Source organism: Aplidium turbinatum, chromosome 14, assembly GCF_918807975.1.
Source record: "Aplidium turbinatum chromosome 14, kaAplTurb1.1, whole genome shotgun sequence".
NCBI classification, from domain to species: Eukaryota; Metazoa; Chordata; class Ascidiacea; order Aplousobranchia; family Polyclinidae; genus Aplidium; species Aplidium turbinatum.
The window spans coordinates 6,344,123-6,360,821 of record NC_137485.1 but is presented as its reverse complement, the minus strand read 5'-3'; the positions used below and the strand labels follow the sequence as shown (position 1 = coordinate 6,360,821).

At 36.1% G+C, this 16,699-nt stretch overlaps 1 pseudogene; it reads left to right on the top strand.

The window, feature by feature from the left end:
• Positions 1–759: 759 nt before the first annotated feature.
• On the top strand, positions 760–15,972 carry LOC145782848 (uncharacterized; annotated as a pseudogene).
• The last annotated feature ends 727 nt before the right edge of the window (positions 15,973–16,699 follow it).

Here is a 16,699-nt window from a genome sequence, read left to right as displayed (position 1 = left end):
CCAACCACTAACCCTTGCACACATAGCCTCATGCAAGCATTAGCTGCACAGCATATAGAAACATTGTTCATTCAACGTCCAACTATAGTTCCTGTGGGTCGACATGGCCGACCAAACGGATATATGCTTGGCGAGCTGCATCCCAAGCCTTCGAGGGGCATGCGTTCACTGGTCAATGTGTTGTTTGCAAAGCAGTCGCAAAAACGTGGTGATGAATGATAGCCATTCGTTGCTATGCCAATGTCATTGCATCTCAACATTCTTAGAATTTAGTTCTGTTTAAATTAGCGGTTCAGTTTGTTTGCATCTCAACATTCTTTGAATTAGCAGTTCAGTTTGTTTTTATTCCTTGCTATCACGATAATAAATAGTGTAGGCTATGTCATCGTTAGAAGTCAGACAAATGATAGGAGCTACAATACGTAGAAACTAGTTTTATAGTTAAAAGTTCTCTCCAATTACAATTTTAATAGATTTGAATTTTTACATGTTGATTATCATCTTATTATCTAGTGTATTGACCTAAACTCTTATAGTTATGTATAATATTTGATCTTTTCTATTTTTTTACTATATTATCTACTTTTTTAACACTTTCATTAAATTTTATAACCATCTTAATAGTATATCATTCTTTATTATTGTTGCAGTTTATACTGATGAAGCCACACTTGTGTGGCGAAAGCTCTGTATTTAAATAAACCGATTCTTCTGATTTGGTGTGATATTGTTTACTTTATTTATTATGATGAATGAAAGTTTGCATAAAGCCTTCAAAAAAGCATAAAAAGTCGTGTAGAGTGCCGTCAATGCACAGCTTTGAAACATTTAACAAGTATGCAGATAAGCGTATGAGCAAACTAATATTGACTGTCTAAATGGCTAGCGTGGAAGCTACACTATTATAGTTAAGGAATGGCAACTGCTCACTGTACTAGTGAGTGCTCACTACTGCTCAGCCTTGAGCTAATAGCCGAAAAGAACGCTCCTTTTTTCACAATGTGACGCAAGTTGCAAAAACATAATTACCCACTTTACGGGTTGAAGTAGCGGATGCCCACCTCTTTAAAATACTATTTTCACATTTTAGTTATTCGAGGAAGCCATTATGGAATCATTCTATTATTAACCGTCATGCAAGTGTGAAAGATATTTTTTTGTTATTTTTAATTTGAGAGGCTGTTATTTCACTTACGTGAAAAGAACGCATCGATGCAAATAATGAAGCAACTCACAACAACTTAACTTAGAAACAACAACTTAAAATAAATGAAACAACTTTACAAATGAAAGCTTTTGTAGGCACACATAACTTGTATTGGTGTGATAAGCCACTGAAAGATTATAGGGTATTTCTTTTATATTGTACTAGTTGATGCGTCATGGAGATGAAAGATTGTGCTTTCGCTTTTGAAAATTTGTGAAATAATGTTTTATTCGGATTATACTTTTGTGTGTGTTCTTAGTGCTTTCATGAATACAGAATCTTAAGCAGTGTTGCTTTTGAATATGAGTGTTCCTACTCTTAACCATTATTTGACTGTTCAAAGTTTATTGCTTTAACTTTTGCAGCTATTGTGTGTCAGGTTTTATGTTGTTTACCCTTTAATATATTCCGTATTTGTAACAACTGATTTGTTTGGTCAACTAGTGCATTACTAATTCAAATCAATTATTCACTTCATCTCATGAATCAAAGTGAAGCAATTCCAGTAAAGCTTGAAGTACTTGAAGATTGTGAACCATGTGGAATCAATAACCAAGAACAAGTGATGAAATTGAAAATTCATGAGAGAACTCACACTGGTGAAAAGCCATTTAAATGTGACGTGTGTAAAAAATCGTTTTCACGGATCGGTGGTCTGAAAGGTCATATGCGAATTCACACTGGTGAAAAACCATATCAATGTGATGTGTGTAAGAAATCGTTTGCACAGTCCAGTCACCTGAAAGATCATATGCGAATCCACACTGGTGAAAAGCCATATAAATGTGACGTATGTAAGAAATCGTTTGCACAGGTCGGTAGCCTAAAAATCCATATGCGAATTCACACTGGTGAAAAGCCATATGAATGTGAGGTGTGTATGAAATCGTTTGCACAGGTCGGTACCCTGAAAATTCATATGCGAATTCACACTGGTGACAAACCTTATAAATGTGACGTATGTGAGAAATCGTTTTCACTGGTCAGTTACTTGAAACGTCATATGCTAATTCACTCTGGTGAAAAGCTATACCGGTATACATGTGACGTGTGTAAGAAACCGTTTGTTCAGGTCAGTCACCTGAAAGGTCATATGTTAATTCACTCTGGTGAAAAGCCATATAAATGTGACGTGTGTGAGAAATTGTTTCTACGGGTCGGTGGCCTGAAAGGTCATATGCGAATTCACACTGGTGAAAAACCATATAAATGTGACGTCTGTGAGAAATCATTTGCTCAATCCAGTCACCTGCAAGTTCATATGCGAATTCACACTGGTGAAAAGCCATATAAATGTGACGTGTGTAAGAAATCGTTTACACAAGTCGGTAGCCTGAAAATTCATATGCGAATTCACACTTGTGAAAAACCATATAAATGTGACATGTGTGAGAAATCGTTTTCACGGGTCAGTCACCTGAAAGATCATTTGCGAATTCACACTGATGAATAACCATATAAATGTAATTTGTGTGAGAAATCGTTTGCACTGGTCGGTAACCTGAAAGATCATATGCGAATTCACACTGGTGAAAAAGCCATATTTGCTCAATTTATATGATATAGGCCTATGTGAAAAAATTATTCCGTGTGTTAACAATTTGAATCATTATAAGATGGAAAAAAAACTTTGGAGGAATGTGATTGATTTTTTGTTATTTATTTATTATTATTAAATTTTGTTTGCTTTGTTTTTGGTGAATGGATATTAAGAGATTGTTTTGTTTGATCTAGATTACTTTGTACACCACCTTGTTACTAAGAATATAGATTATCGCTTGTGATATTTTGATTGTTTGTTGGTTTTGTATCTTTGTCCTTGGACTGACAAAGCTTTGATTGGTTATTCCTGGTAATTTCGCATACTTGTGGAACAGCGGTTCTCAACCTTATTGTCTTGGTGGACCCTTTTGGTGCTTTCAAAGCGGTTGCAGACCCCTACAAATTTCTATTTGAAATTTTGGTGTTTTGCGTCTCCTTATGGAATCATATGTTACATAAGTTTTGAAGCAACACGCTTAGAAGAATTTGCTAAATTCGCAACGCACTTGACGATTGATGTGATGGACGAAATTAGCTATGTTATGAGCTATATGTTGGCACACAAGATCAAACATCAGTCATTTATATGCTCATATGATGTTTTTATATAAATTTCATCAAAAGTTAAAAAATCGATCCACTATCATCGATGCTTTGGAGAGGAATTTTTTGAGGTAAGCAACTTCTGTTCTGTGACATCATAGACAATATAGTTTGATTGTAACTTGTGCAACAAACAACAAAGGCAAGTTAATTGAGCAAAGCAGTGTTGAGATCAGTGTTGCCAACCTTGCGGTTTTCACGCCCAATTGGGCTAGTTTTCATTTTGAGTTGCGTTTTTTTTTCAAGGTTGCGGGTTGCGGTTTTTTGGGCTGGTTTTGTTAGTACAGCGAAACAATTGCTGCTGTCTGCAATGGATAAAAGAGAAGCAAATTTACTAAAAAATCGTCTTTTCTTGGGTTCCTTATATCTTGATCCAAGGTACAAAATGTTTGTTTCTCAAAGTGATCAGATCGTTGCAACGCAGTACATGCAGCAAACCTGGGACCGCTTGAACTCAATACAGCATGAGTCCAAAACAGACTCAACTGCCGAAGAAAAAGATTCATTCGGAACTTCAAGTGCAGATGACGACCTAGACTTACTCATAAACGCACGAGAGAAACAAGCAGAGCAGATGCGAGGAGATTTTAATAATGCACGAAAAAGTCTGAGCTCAATTTCGGCACTGCTAACTTCATTCGGAAATGAACCAAGACTCGGAAAAAAAGAAGACATACTGAGTTACTGGGAAAATGTTAAAGACAGCAAGCCTAAACTCTATCAACTTTCACAGGTGGTTTTGGCAGTTCCAGCTACTCAAGTCAGCGTGGAGCGAGCATTTTCTGGTTTAAAATTCATTCTGTCACCATTGCGAACGAACATGACGGAAAAAATTTTGGAAGACGTGCTGATCATTCGCTGCAACAACTTATTTCAGCAGTAACGTGTGTTATTAAGTGTGTGTAGCCGGTAGGCCTATTTCTTGGCGTTTGGCTAGGTCTAATAAGGTGATGTTGCTTGTGAGCATTGTTTCATAAACGGATGTTACTTCGTGCTGTGTTCGTTATTTCGATGGTTCTTGATATTAGGCTAGGCCTAATAAAGTGATGATATTGATTCATTGACTGGAGTTACACGTGTTATTATTCTAAACCTTGGTAGGCTACCAGTGTTGGATTTCAATAGTAGGCCTAGGCCTAATTTTATCGGACCCGAACCGGAACTTATAAAACCGGTGTTGAGACTATTTTTGTCGAAACCGAACCACAAATCATTGTTGTTGAACCGCAGCTAAATCGGAACTCTTAAGTTTCTTCGAACCCAAACTGGAACTGAACCAAATTTTGAAACAATCTTTTAACCAGAACCGGACCCAAACCGGAAAAATCAAACGGTTCGGCTCCCTGGTTTAAAGTATGCATCAGTAAAACAGTGTTTGAAAAACATAATCTTAAAATTGCAACGTACCAAAGTATCCTAGTCAGCAAAAGTTCTCTTTTCTACACGATTTCAACGTTTAGCGACGTTACAACGATGCAAAAACTGCAATTTCCTTCGCAATAATTAGAGCGCACATGATCTCTGTTTCTCTTGTAATTGGTACCATCACTCGTGATGATCAAATACGTACGATCAAATAATTGTTTTTTTGACGTTTTGTCCAACCTGCATAATTGAATAGTTTTTTTTCTAAATGTAAATCCGAATCTTTTAACAAAACTTGTTGTAATTTGAATCTAGAAAAAACAATTTGTCCCTAATCATTCTGTCTGCTTCTCGGAAGTTACATCCTTCAGCTTATTGTCTGAGTTCAGTTTTAAAGAATGTGTCAAACTCGAAAGGCTGTTGATAGTGCACTTTCCAAAATCTATGACTGAGTTCTGTTTAGGAAAACATTGTTCTTTAATTTTTTTCAAAAGTATGTCTGGTTTGTTTTTGTCGTCTTCTTCATCGAAGTTCACCAGTGTTAACAAAAAGGAGAGAAAGAGAGAGAACATATATAACGTGTCAAATGTACTAGGTGCAACTAAAGAATGTATACTCTGAACACAGAACTTAGAACACGACGCCTACCAATTATGACGTCACACAATTTACGTTGGTGCGTAAGGTTCCATAAACAGAAAAGAATTGGAAAAAACACAAAAAGGGGAATTGGGCCCTTTTTGAATTCACGTATTTCCTGACATTCATTTTTGATATAGATAATTAAATGTAGATTATAGCTGAATAGTTGGACTATTTGAAAGATGTTCCAGAAACATTCGGTTTGACGTTCCTTAACACTTTTCAGTCTTGATTATGACAAGATCCCATAAATGCAACAACAACACTGAAGAAATTTTCTGTATGCAGTTAAAGCAGTTTGAAAGCCTATGTCTACTGCGATAATTTTCAGATAGAAAATAATTTACTACGATAGGTCTCCTCGGTAGAGGAAATCGTGCTCTAGGCTTTTTTTACGACTCCGTCTCCAGAGATGCCTAAATGACTTTAGTCTAAAGCCCAGGCTACAAAGTTAGTACAGCCGTGACTAAATGTTTTTTGATGCTGGCTTCAAGACAGTGTTAATGTGTTGTAGGCGGGGACAGTATTTTGCTTTGATTGCTGTCAATGTTGAAAACTTTGACCCGCACTACGCAAGACGCATATATATGGCGATACCAACCGCAGGAGTGCGGTTACTGCTGAGTCAGAAAATGATGGATATTCCGCTCTAACGGCAAGCCAAAAAGGAGTGAAGCTTTTCTCCACAAACTTCAAGCCGCAACTTAGAGTCAGAAATTACACCCGCAAGTTCTTCCTGAGAGTTAGGAAGGAGGTATTTGGCAGTGTACTTTGTTTTAGCATTGCAGATGGGTTTTGAATGCAATCTAATTTGCCATCGTCCAATTCAAGAAACAAATACTACTGAAACTGTTTCAAGAAATTTGACAGAAAGTCGATAAGCAGAGACTCAACAACGTTTGATTTCACATCATTGTTAGCAAAAAGAAAACACACATGTATGTATATTGTATATGTTGTAAATCCTTTCCACATTATTTTAAGTTGACGTTTCATCCTTGTGAAAAAGCTTTCGCCTATGATGTGTGTAAAATCTTTTAAGTTAATTATTTGAAGCGCCATCAGCTATACTTCAATTATGTTTTATATTAGTTTGTGTGACATGGAATAAAAGATTGTGCTTTTGTTAAAAGTTTGTGTAATATAATTATTACTTTTTAAGATTTCACTTTTGTGCGCATGGTTTGTGCTTTTATGGATATAGAATTTAACTTGCGATATTTTTGCTATGCGACTATTTGCACTGTTTACCAATATTGAATTTTTCACTGTTTGTTACCTATGTTTCAGGTTATAGGCTGTTTATCCTGCAATATTTTTTATACTTTGCTAGTCTTTTGTTTGGTCAATCATCGCTAATGTACCACTAATTCAAATCAACAATTCACTTCACCTTTTACCATGAATCAAAGTGAAGCAATTCTGGTAAAGCTTGAAGTACTTGAAGATTGTGCACCATATTATGGAATCAATAACCAAGAACAAGTGGTGAAATTGAAAATTCATGAGAGAAGTCACACTGGTGAAAATCCATACAATTGTGATTTATGTAAAAAATCATTTCCACAACGTAGTAGTTTAAATCGGCATAAGATGATTCACACTGGTGAAAAGCCATATAAATGTGATGTGTGTAAGAAATCGTCTGCACGGGTCAGCAACCTGAAACGTCATATGCGAATTCACACTGGTGAAAAGCCATATAAATGTGAAGTGTGTGAGAAATCGTTTTCACGGGTCGGTGGCCTGAAAGGTCATATGCGAATTCACACTGGTGAAAAGCCATATAAATGTGACCAGTGTGGGAAATCGTTTGCACGGATCAGTAACCTGAAAGATCATATGCGAATTCACACTGGTGAAAAGCCATATAAAGGTGACCTGTGTGAGAAATCGTTTGCACAGGTCAGTAACCTGAAAGGTCATATGCGAATTCACACTGGTGAAAAACCATATAAATGTGAGGTGTGCAAGAAATTGTTTTCACTGGTCAATCACCTGAAAGTTCATATACAAATTCACACTGGTGAAAGGCCATATAAATGTGACCTGTGTGAGAAATCGTTTGCACAAGTCAATCACTTGAAACTTCATATGCAAATTCACACTGGTGAAAAGCCACATAAATGTGATGTGTGAATGTCATCTGAGACACCAAGACCTAACCCTGGCACGCCGTCAGCAAGAAGCGGTTGACTTGATCACATCGAAATAAGTTAATAATTAAAATGAAGTTCAAGCAGCCTCTTGTTTAACAAGAATATATATTTCGCTACATAGTAATGAGCATCTTCAGTTCTGCAAACAAACAAACAAATTACTGCAATGAATGCATAAAGGGAAACTATGCTGTATTGAACAGATTGTTATTTTTTAATTTGTTTTGAAAGTCTTTGGTTTGTTGCCATTCAATTAATTTAGAAATATAATATTTGCTGCCTCTACAATATTCATCTACTTCTGACTGACAAAAATTTATGCTGATTGGCTGTAGGAGTGACTCAAGGAAGGCTGTTATTCTGGAGGTAGTAATGTTACCCGCGGATTGGAGCAGTCTAGTAGGTATTTTAAAAACATCAATCTTTTTTAATTCTATTGGATTAATTTTGTGCGTTTTAAACAGGGGATATGCATAACCAACTGTATGATCGCAAAAATACTTAGAGCTGGAACCGGTTTTCTTCTGGTAGCCTGTCAGTGTAACTTTTATTCCAGTGGTGTGAAATAATAAATTATCATCTACAACACCATCTGTGTGAAGCTTTTTGATGAGAGCTTCCGCTTGTTCCCGAACAGAGTTTAAGTGCTTATCAACGTTGCTAATACTCAAAGTTTCAATCTCTTGAAATTTCTTTAGCTGATTCTCCATGATTTTTTCATAATCCGAAAATTCAGTTAAAAAACGTTCGTTCAGTTAATCATGTTGTGGTTGGAAAACGTCATCATTCGATTCAAAAACAAATTTTACAAACAAGAAGAAGGAATAGTGACTGGTGACAACAATTCGGTATCAATTGCAAATATCTGTATGCATTACATTATTAGATCAGTCGCTACCACTATCAACCGGGCAGAAATTTTCAAGAGATTTATAGACGACATAATAGGGTGGAGTGAAAATTTTTTTTTGTTTAAATCAAAAAAAACGGGGTTCTTAAATCCCGACAAATGACCTAAAACTTCATTAAAAATTGACTTTAGGGGGTTGCCCCCATTTTCCAGCCGGCAACCCCCCAATTTATGCGCGCGAGGGGGTAAAATTGCCTATCTCGGTAACCACTGGTCGTAGAGTTATTATTTATTTGTTATTATTTATGTATTATTATTACATTTTGTCTGCTTTGTTTTTGGTGAATGGGTGTGAAGAGATTCTTTTGTTTGAGTGGGATTACTTTGCATACCACCTTGCACTATGAATATAGATGATGGCTTGTAATATTTTGATTGTTTGTTGGTTTTGAATTTTTATCCTTGGACTGACAAAGCCTTGATTGATTATTCCTGGTAGTTTTGCATACTCGTGGAGCAATGGTTCTCAACCTTATTGTCTTGGTGGACCCTTTTGGTGCCTCAAAGCGGTCGTAGACCCCTAAAAATTTCTATTTGAATTTTGGTATATATGGAATCCTGTGTTACATAAGTTTCGAAGCAACACACAAAGAATTTGCTGAATTCGCAACGCACTTGACGATTGATGAGATGGACGAAATTAGCTATGTTATGAGTTATATGTTGGCACACAAGATCAAACATCAGTAATGTATATGCTCATTTGATGTTTTTATATAAATTTCATAAAAAGTTATTAGAATACTTGAGACCGTTACAAAGAATTTCTCCCTTTTTCATTTGTTATCAATATTAATTCGTTATAATCGCAGTCATTGCAAAACTGTGAGTGGTGATAGACTGCTGACTAAAGTTTGCATTTCCAAGTAAATCAACAATCTGCTGTCTCAAAAGAATTAAGTTGAACATAGCCTTATTAAAAGGTTTAAGTCATTTATATGATGTTTTTTAGTTAAGAAACCAAACGTTTGTGCAATGTCCCTTGCAATTTCAAACGACGTACCAGTGCGTTGCGACTTACAGTTTGTAAATCACTGCAGGCTAATACATAAACAAAGCTTAAGTTTAGCAATCATGCTGAAACTTTCGCGGAACCCCTGAATTCGCTGTTGAGAACCACTGTTGTAGAGGCTTTTGACGCAGGGCCGGTTACCGAGATCAGCAGAATGAAGAAAAATTTGAAAAATTACTTCGAATTTGGTGCCTTCTGAGAGCAACAAAAATTTGGCATAGCAAAGTACCACTTGGAAAACTCCTGCGTACCACAGACCACTGTTTTAAGCAATATATATTTGTGTTGTTTTATTGTCACATCTACAAAGTTTACACCTCTCACTCATACTAAAATTGAATTACTGATATTTTTAGTGTTTTTGTATTTTTTTGTATATTCATAACTTTACCAAAGAAAACCGGAGCAACAGAATGCTCACTCCACAGAACAATTAGCCTTGTGAATCATTAAACAAAGATCTTACTCCGAATCATGATGATCAGATTGAGACCAAAACTAAAATCGGAAATTTCAACGGCACAGTTTGGATTTGTTCCAGACAAGGGACCACAAAAAGGAATTTTTACATTAAAAATGATAGGCTAACAGAGAGATGTATGTCCGATTCTTCTGTTTATTTAGAGAATTTTTGTATTTTATTCCACAATATCGTTTCTTTTGCATTCTTGCATTTTATCCAGTGTTTACCTTTGAGTGCCTTCCCAGACGGCAAAATCTGTCATTTTTACATTGTCGTCTGCAGACGTTGAATCATGTTGACTTATTGTAAAAATGATGAATTTTGTTGTCTGGGTTCGTTCAAAATAATGTGCTTTAGGCTACATCAAAACAGCATTTTTCATGATTAACAATAGAGGTTAATGAGATAAACAGAAGTGTTTTATTAGTGGTTCGAGTGTGTTATTGTTCAAAATACATGTAAAAACTTAGGCTACATACGAGTCATTAATTACGGAGATAGCATAAATCTTATGCTCTAAAACAGGGGTCACCAACTTCAGGGCCGCATGCGGCACGCTGTTATGTGCGGCCCGCGGAAGGTATCAGCGTACAAGTATAACCAAAAATACTTTTCTTGAGGAGTTAAAGAGCATGAAGGCAAAACATACTTTCTGGAAGGCATATTTTCGCTTTGCTTATGATTCCACCGACCAACTAATTAGATTGTAGTTCTAGGTGGGGGTCGCTTGAAGTTATTCCAATGCAATGTCCAACCACACTGTCTCAGTGGTTAATTAAAACGTCTGTTTTCGAAATTATCTGTCAGCATAGGGTTGCTTATTTTAAGTTTGTAAATGTCATGTAAACACTAGTGTGCGTTTTACCGTTATTGCTTTTCATAAGCAGTGTTCCGTTTATGCAAGTTTTATTGGCAAAATAGGTCGGTGTGACAACTCAATTTATAATAAATTGGCAAAACGTTATGTATAAATTTAAAGACTTTTTCTGGTTGTAATACGAAAATATTTAGCTTAATACTGCAAAATGTTGTTAATCAACAATTCTCGCCATGCTGATAAGCACCGCAAGTGACAGTTGTCTGATAATCAAAGAAAGACGGTTTTAGAAACTTTCACAGAAAGGATAAAAAACCAATTCATTGCTTTTTTAGAGAGAACGCTGTTCATTAGTTACGATAGAAACGTTTTTTCGGTGATTTCCACAAGCGTTTGTTTCATGGTGCCTGGTTTTTTTGTTATTGGAGTTTATTTTTTGCTGATATGTTTGCAGGTAGTGACCTGCAAACATATTGTTGTCGTATTGCGATGTGTCAAACATTTCCTTGTTTACTGTTAATTGAAAGATATCTTTTGTGAAGCGAAGTGACAACACCAATCTTGCTTGGCGATGAATATTCTGATGAAACCGCTCGCCTCGCTATAAGTGCGAAAAACAAGTGGCCTCGTTTATTAGACATTGTCAAAGAAGTCAGAAGTGTTGTTAAAGGAGTTTGGCCTGGTAGTTAGCATTGTTCGACTAATTTTATTGCTGCGGTATTCTAAGATAAATATTAACATGTAACGCTAGATACTGGGTACGAAATGCGTTCTTTTCTAGCATACGAGTCAACTAACATAAAATTTTATTAGTGCGGCCCGCCACAACTCTCCTTAGTGCTAAAGTGGCCTGCATGCAAAAAAGGTTGGTGACCCCTGCTCTAAAACAAAATCATATATTATCATATATAGTCAAACTGGCAAATGCGCGGACGGACAGTTTTCACGATAATGTGCGGTCCATCAATTTAGAGTATAAAAAACAGGTATTAACCGGCGGTTCAATTCAATAATATCAAACCTCCATCTTTACACTCTGACTATAATAAAAAACTATTCCTATTTCACGTGAAAGTTGAGAGTAATTATGCATTGATTTCAACGACCTACTTTTTGGGCAAAGTCAAATTTAGGACCGGTTTTGCGAACTTTGATCTTCTGCTTTGCAAAGCAACTTGATTGAGTTACTTTACGCGTTAGTCAAACGTAGAGTGGTTTCACTTCAACCTGAATAAAAAAAATTTCTACTTTCTTTCCGAATTAAAATCATTAATCAGCGCATTCGAAAAGGTTTTCAAGAATTTCGTTATTGCGCTGTGACATGCATGTTTATGGTAAACAACTTCACCTCACTTCCCACTTTCTTGTCCGCAATTCTCTTTTAAATACCGGCAAGCGTACTCTTGCTCCTCGGTCGAGAGTATTAATTACGCAATTCATTATGATGCAACCGAAGGCTTTAATTTATCACATGGCTCACCCAGACATCAAAATTCATCATTTTTACATCGATTTAACGTCTGCAGACGTTGAATCAATGTAAAAATGACGGATTTTGCCGTCTGGGAAGGCACTCAAAGGTAAACACTGGATAAAATGCAAGAATGCAAAAGAAAAAATATTGTTGAATAAGATACAAAATTCTCTAAATAAACAGAAGGCGACGAGGGATTTAGAATTTTGTAATAGTTGAAGTTTCTAATATATTCTAAGTTTGCATGCAGACGGCGACGCGGGATACATGTCAATTTTATCTGAGCAAAGTTTTCAATTTAATAGTTCAAACATTTTGCTCTAAATTTCATTTCAATTTATTTTTCTTTGTCGGAATGCAAAAGAAACGATATTGTGGAATAAAATACAATTCAAAACTGAAGCCCAATAGGGAACTAGCCAAATCGGACTGTAGCCGAATAGGGAACTAGCCGAAACAGGCCATTCCGATATATGTAATATGTGTAAAAAAAAATCGTTTTCACGGATCGGTGGCCTGAAAGGTCATATGCGAATTCACACTGGTCAAAAATCATATGAATGTGATGTGTTCAAAAATGGGAAAAACCAACTGAAAAAGGTGATCTGGTACTATGACACTTCCTCAAATGGGCGATCTACCTAATACAGAAAGCAATATCACTAAGAAAATACATCAATAGCTTTTTTTCCTTGGTCTGAACCTTAAAGCATTTAACCAGGCTAACACTCACAATAGTATTTCAATAAGATTTAATTTATGTTGTGGAACCGGTTTTCTTCCATTAGGAATCGTCAGCACAACTGAGTCGAAATAAAAATTAGCCTACAATATCAATAGATGTCAGCACAACCGGACCCAAAAATCTCCAAAATCAATAGATGTCAGCACAACTGGACCTATTTAACTCATTTTCAGCCTTTTCTTGTTGGTCGGAATTCGTGGAGATTAAAGCGATTCAATATGAAGCATTGTTTGTTCATTCCGTTTGTGGAAAAAGATTCTAAAACGTTTGCTCGCAAAATCGGACAGTTTATGAAAAGTAAATTTGATGTGGACGTTTTTCCTGTTTATAAAACATTCAAAATCAGTTCGTATTTTCAACTAAAGTCCCAGACGCCTTCGCCTCTCTGTTCAAATGTCGTATACAGTTTTACATGTCCGTGTGATTCGGCATTGACATACATCGGTATGTCCACCAGACATTTCACCACGAGAGTATGGCAGCATTTGAACTTTAAAGACTTAAAAAAAAGTGCCATCAAAGACCATATTATGGAGTGTTCCTTTTGCACGAATCGAAAATTCTCTGCTGACTCATTTAAAATTTTACGCAAAGGCAAATCCCAATTTGACACAAAAATTCAAGAAGCGCTATTAATCAAACGCTACAACCCAAATTTAAACAAACAATTATTTGCTGGCGGCGCGTCCATTCTACTAAACATTTACTAAGTTAGATGGATCACGTTCCCTGTGGTGCTAATTCGTTTGTAGTCATGTGGTTGCCTTTTTCTAATGTAATTTTGTTTTCTGTCCGTCTGTTTGTTTTCCACACTATTGCTTTTAACCGCTGCGTATTTCTTGATGCTTACAATTAGTTAGCTAGTTACCTTCAAGAAGTTGAAATTTATTGCATTTTATTAATATTTTCAGATTCCTGATGAGGGCTTAGGTTAAGCCGAAAACGTTTGAATGTTAAACTATTTTGTAAATATGTAAAAAATATATACTGTTGTAATGCTCAACCCTGTGGCATTGTTGTGTCTTGCCTGTCTTTGGTATAAAAAAGCAAACTCTCTCCCGAAACTATATTATGATAATTATATGTTGAAGAAAAATGTATGACGAGTCCAAATTATATCAGGTTATCTTGTTGTGTATCGCGATTTCGAATATTAAACTCTCTTCAGCTCTACTTTATAACAGGCATAGTAAAATCTTTAGTAGGTCAGTTTAAGAATGCAGCAGTTAAGTTTAAAAAGAAACCAACAATTAGTGTTTTTCCGTTTACAGTACGGTATATATATATATGTTGTAAATCATTTCTACATTATTTTAAGTTGAGGTTCCATTTTTGTGAAAAAGCTTTCGTCTGTGATGTGTGCAAAATCTTTTCTTAAGTTAATTATTTGAAGCCTATCAGCTGTATATAGTTCTATTACCGTATGTTTTATATTAGTTTGTGCAACATGGAAATAAAACACTGTGCTTTCGTTAAAAGTTTGTGTAATGTGATATTACTTTTCAAGATTTCACTTTTGTGAGCATTATTTGTGCTTTTATGGATAATTGCATATAGAATTTACCTTGAGATATTTTTGGAGAAAAGCATTCGACTATTCGTACTGTTCACCAATATTGAATTTTCACATTTTGTTATCTATGTTTCAGGTGATAGGCTGTTTATCCTGCAATATTTTTCATACTTTGTATGTTAACTGATTTTTTTTTCACCATTTCACATTTTAACATGAATCAAAGTGAAGCAATTCTGGTAAAGCTTGAAGAATGTGAACCATATGGAATCAATAACCAAGAACAAGTGGTGAAATTGAAAATTCATGAGAGAAGTCACACTGGTAAAAAGCCATACAAGTGTGATTTATATGAAAAATCATTTCCACAACATAGTAGTTTAATTCGGCATAAAATAATTCACACTAGTGAAAGTCCATATAAATGTGACATGTGTGAGAGATCGTTTGCCCTCATCGGTAACCTGAAACGTCATATGCGAATTCACACTGGTGAGAAGCCATATAAATGTAACGTGTGTGAGAACTCGTTTGCACGGGTCGGTGATCTGAAAGGTCATATGCGAATTCACACTGGTAAAAAGCCATGTAAATGTGACTTGTGTGAGAAATCGTTTGCACGGGTCAGTCACTTGAAAAGTCATATGCAAATTCACACCGGTGAAAAGCTATATAAATGTGACGTGTGTAAGATATCGTTTGCACGGGTCAGTTACCTGAAAGGTCATATGCGAATTCACACTGGTGAAAAGCCATATAAATGTGACGTGTGTGATAAATCGTTTGCACAAGTCAGTAACCTGAAAGGTCATATGCAAATTCACACTGGTAATAAGCCATATAAATGTAATGTGTGTGAGAAATCGTTTGCACTGGTCAGTTACCTGAAAGGTCATATGCGAATTCACACTGTTGAAAAGCCATATAAATGTGACGTGTGTAAGATATCGTTTGCACGGGTCAGTTACCTGAAAGGTCATATGCGAATTCACACTGGTGAAAAGCCATATAAATGTGACATGTGTGATAAATCGTTTGCACAAGTCAGTAACCTGAAAAGTCATATGCAAATTCACACTGGTAATAAGCCATATAAATGTAATGTGTGTGAGAAATCGTTTGCACGGGTCAGTTACCTGAAAGGTCATATGCGAATTCACACTGGTGAAAAGCCATATAAATGTGACGTGTGTGAGAAATCGTTTGCACAGGTCATTAGCCTGCAAGGTCATATGCAAATTCACACTGGTAAAAAGCCATATAAATGTGACGTGTGTAAGAAATCGTTTGCACGGGTCAGTCACCTGAAACGGCATATGCGAATTCACACCGGTGAAAAGCCATATAAATGTGACGTGTGTGACAAATCGTTTTCACAGGTCGGTAACCTGAAACGGCATATGCGAATTGATAATGGTGAAAAGCCAAAATTTGATGTAGGCCTATGTGAAAAAGTGGTTCCGTGTGTTAGCAATTTGAATAGTCAGAAGATGGAGAAACACTCTGGAGGAAAGTTATAGGGATGTGATTTGTTTGTTATTGCAATACTTATTTATTATTATGTTAACAATTTGTCTGCTTTTCCTTTGTTTTTGGTGAATGGGTATTAAGAGATTGTTTTGTTTGATTGAAGTTACTTTGTAGTTTGTATGCTACCTTGTTACTATGAATATAGATTGTCGCTTGTGATATTTTTGAATGTTTTGTATTGCTAATCGTCGTATAACTGGGGTCGGCAACCTTTTTCGAACCGCGGGCCAAAACCAAAATTTACGAAGTCTTGGCGGGTGGTAGCTCACATTTTCCATTAACAAATTATTTTTTTTATAAAGTTGTCACAACTTTCGAATTTACAAAATTTAATCAGATTAAGTCCTGATTTCGTTAACAAAATCACAAAATATAACATACGGTACATTTATTGCTAAAACAACATTAATGTGAGATTTGGCAGTTGTTTTAGTTTGAAAGTTTTTGAAGTTCAAGCCGTGAGTTGGATAAGGAAAGAAGCATGACATCTTGCAAGTGGTTGTCAAAAAATGTTGTTCTCAAGTTACATCACGCGTTTTGACAAAGGGGTGCCGGAATGACTCTTCGTACAGTACCCCTAGTGAAAATTTCTCTCAGAGGCCCAGTAGGCAGGTCGTTTTATAGGCTACCGTACTATAATTTGAAAAAACGGCGGCGGGCCGGATGATTTTCCTTGGCGGGCCGTAGGTTGCCGACCCCTGTGTAACTTTTCGTGAT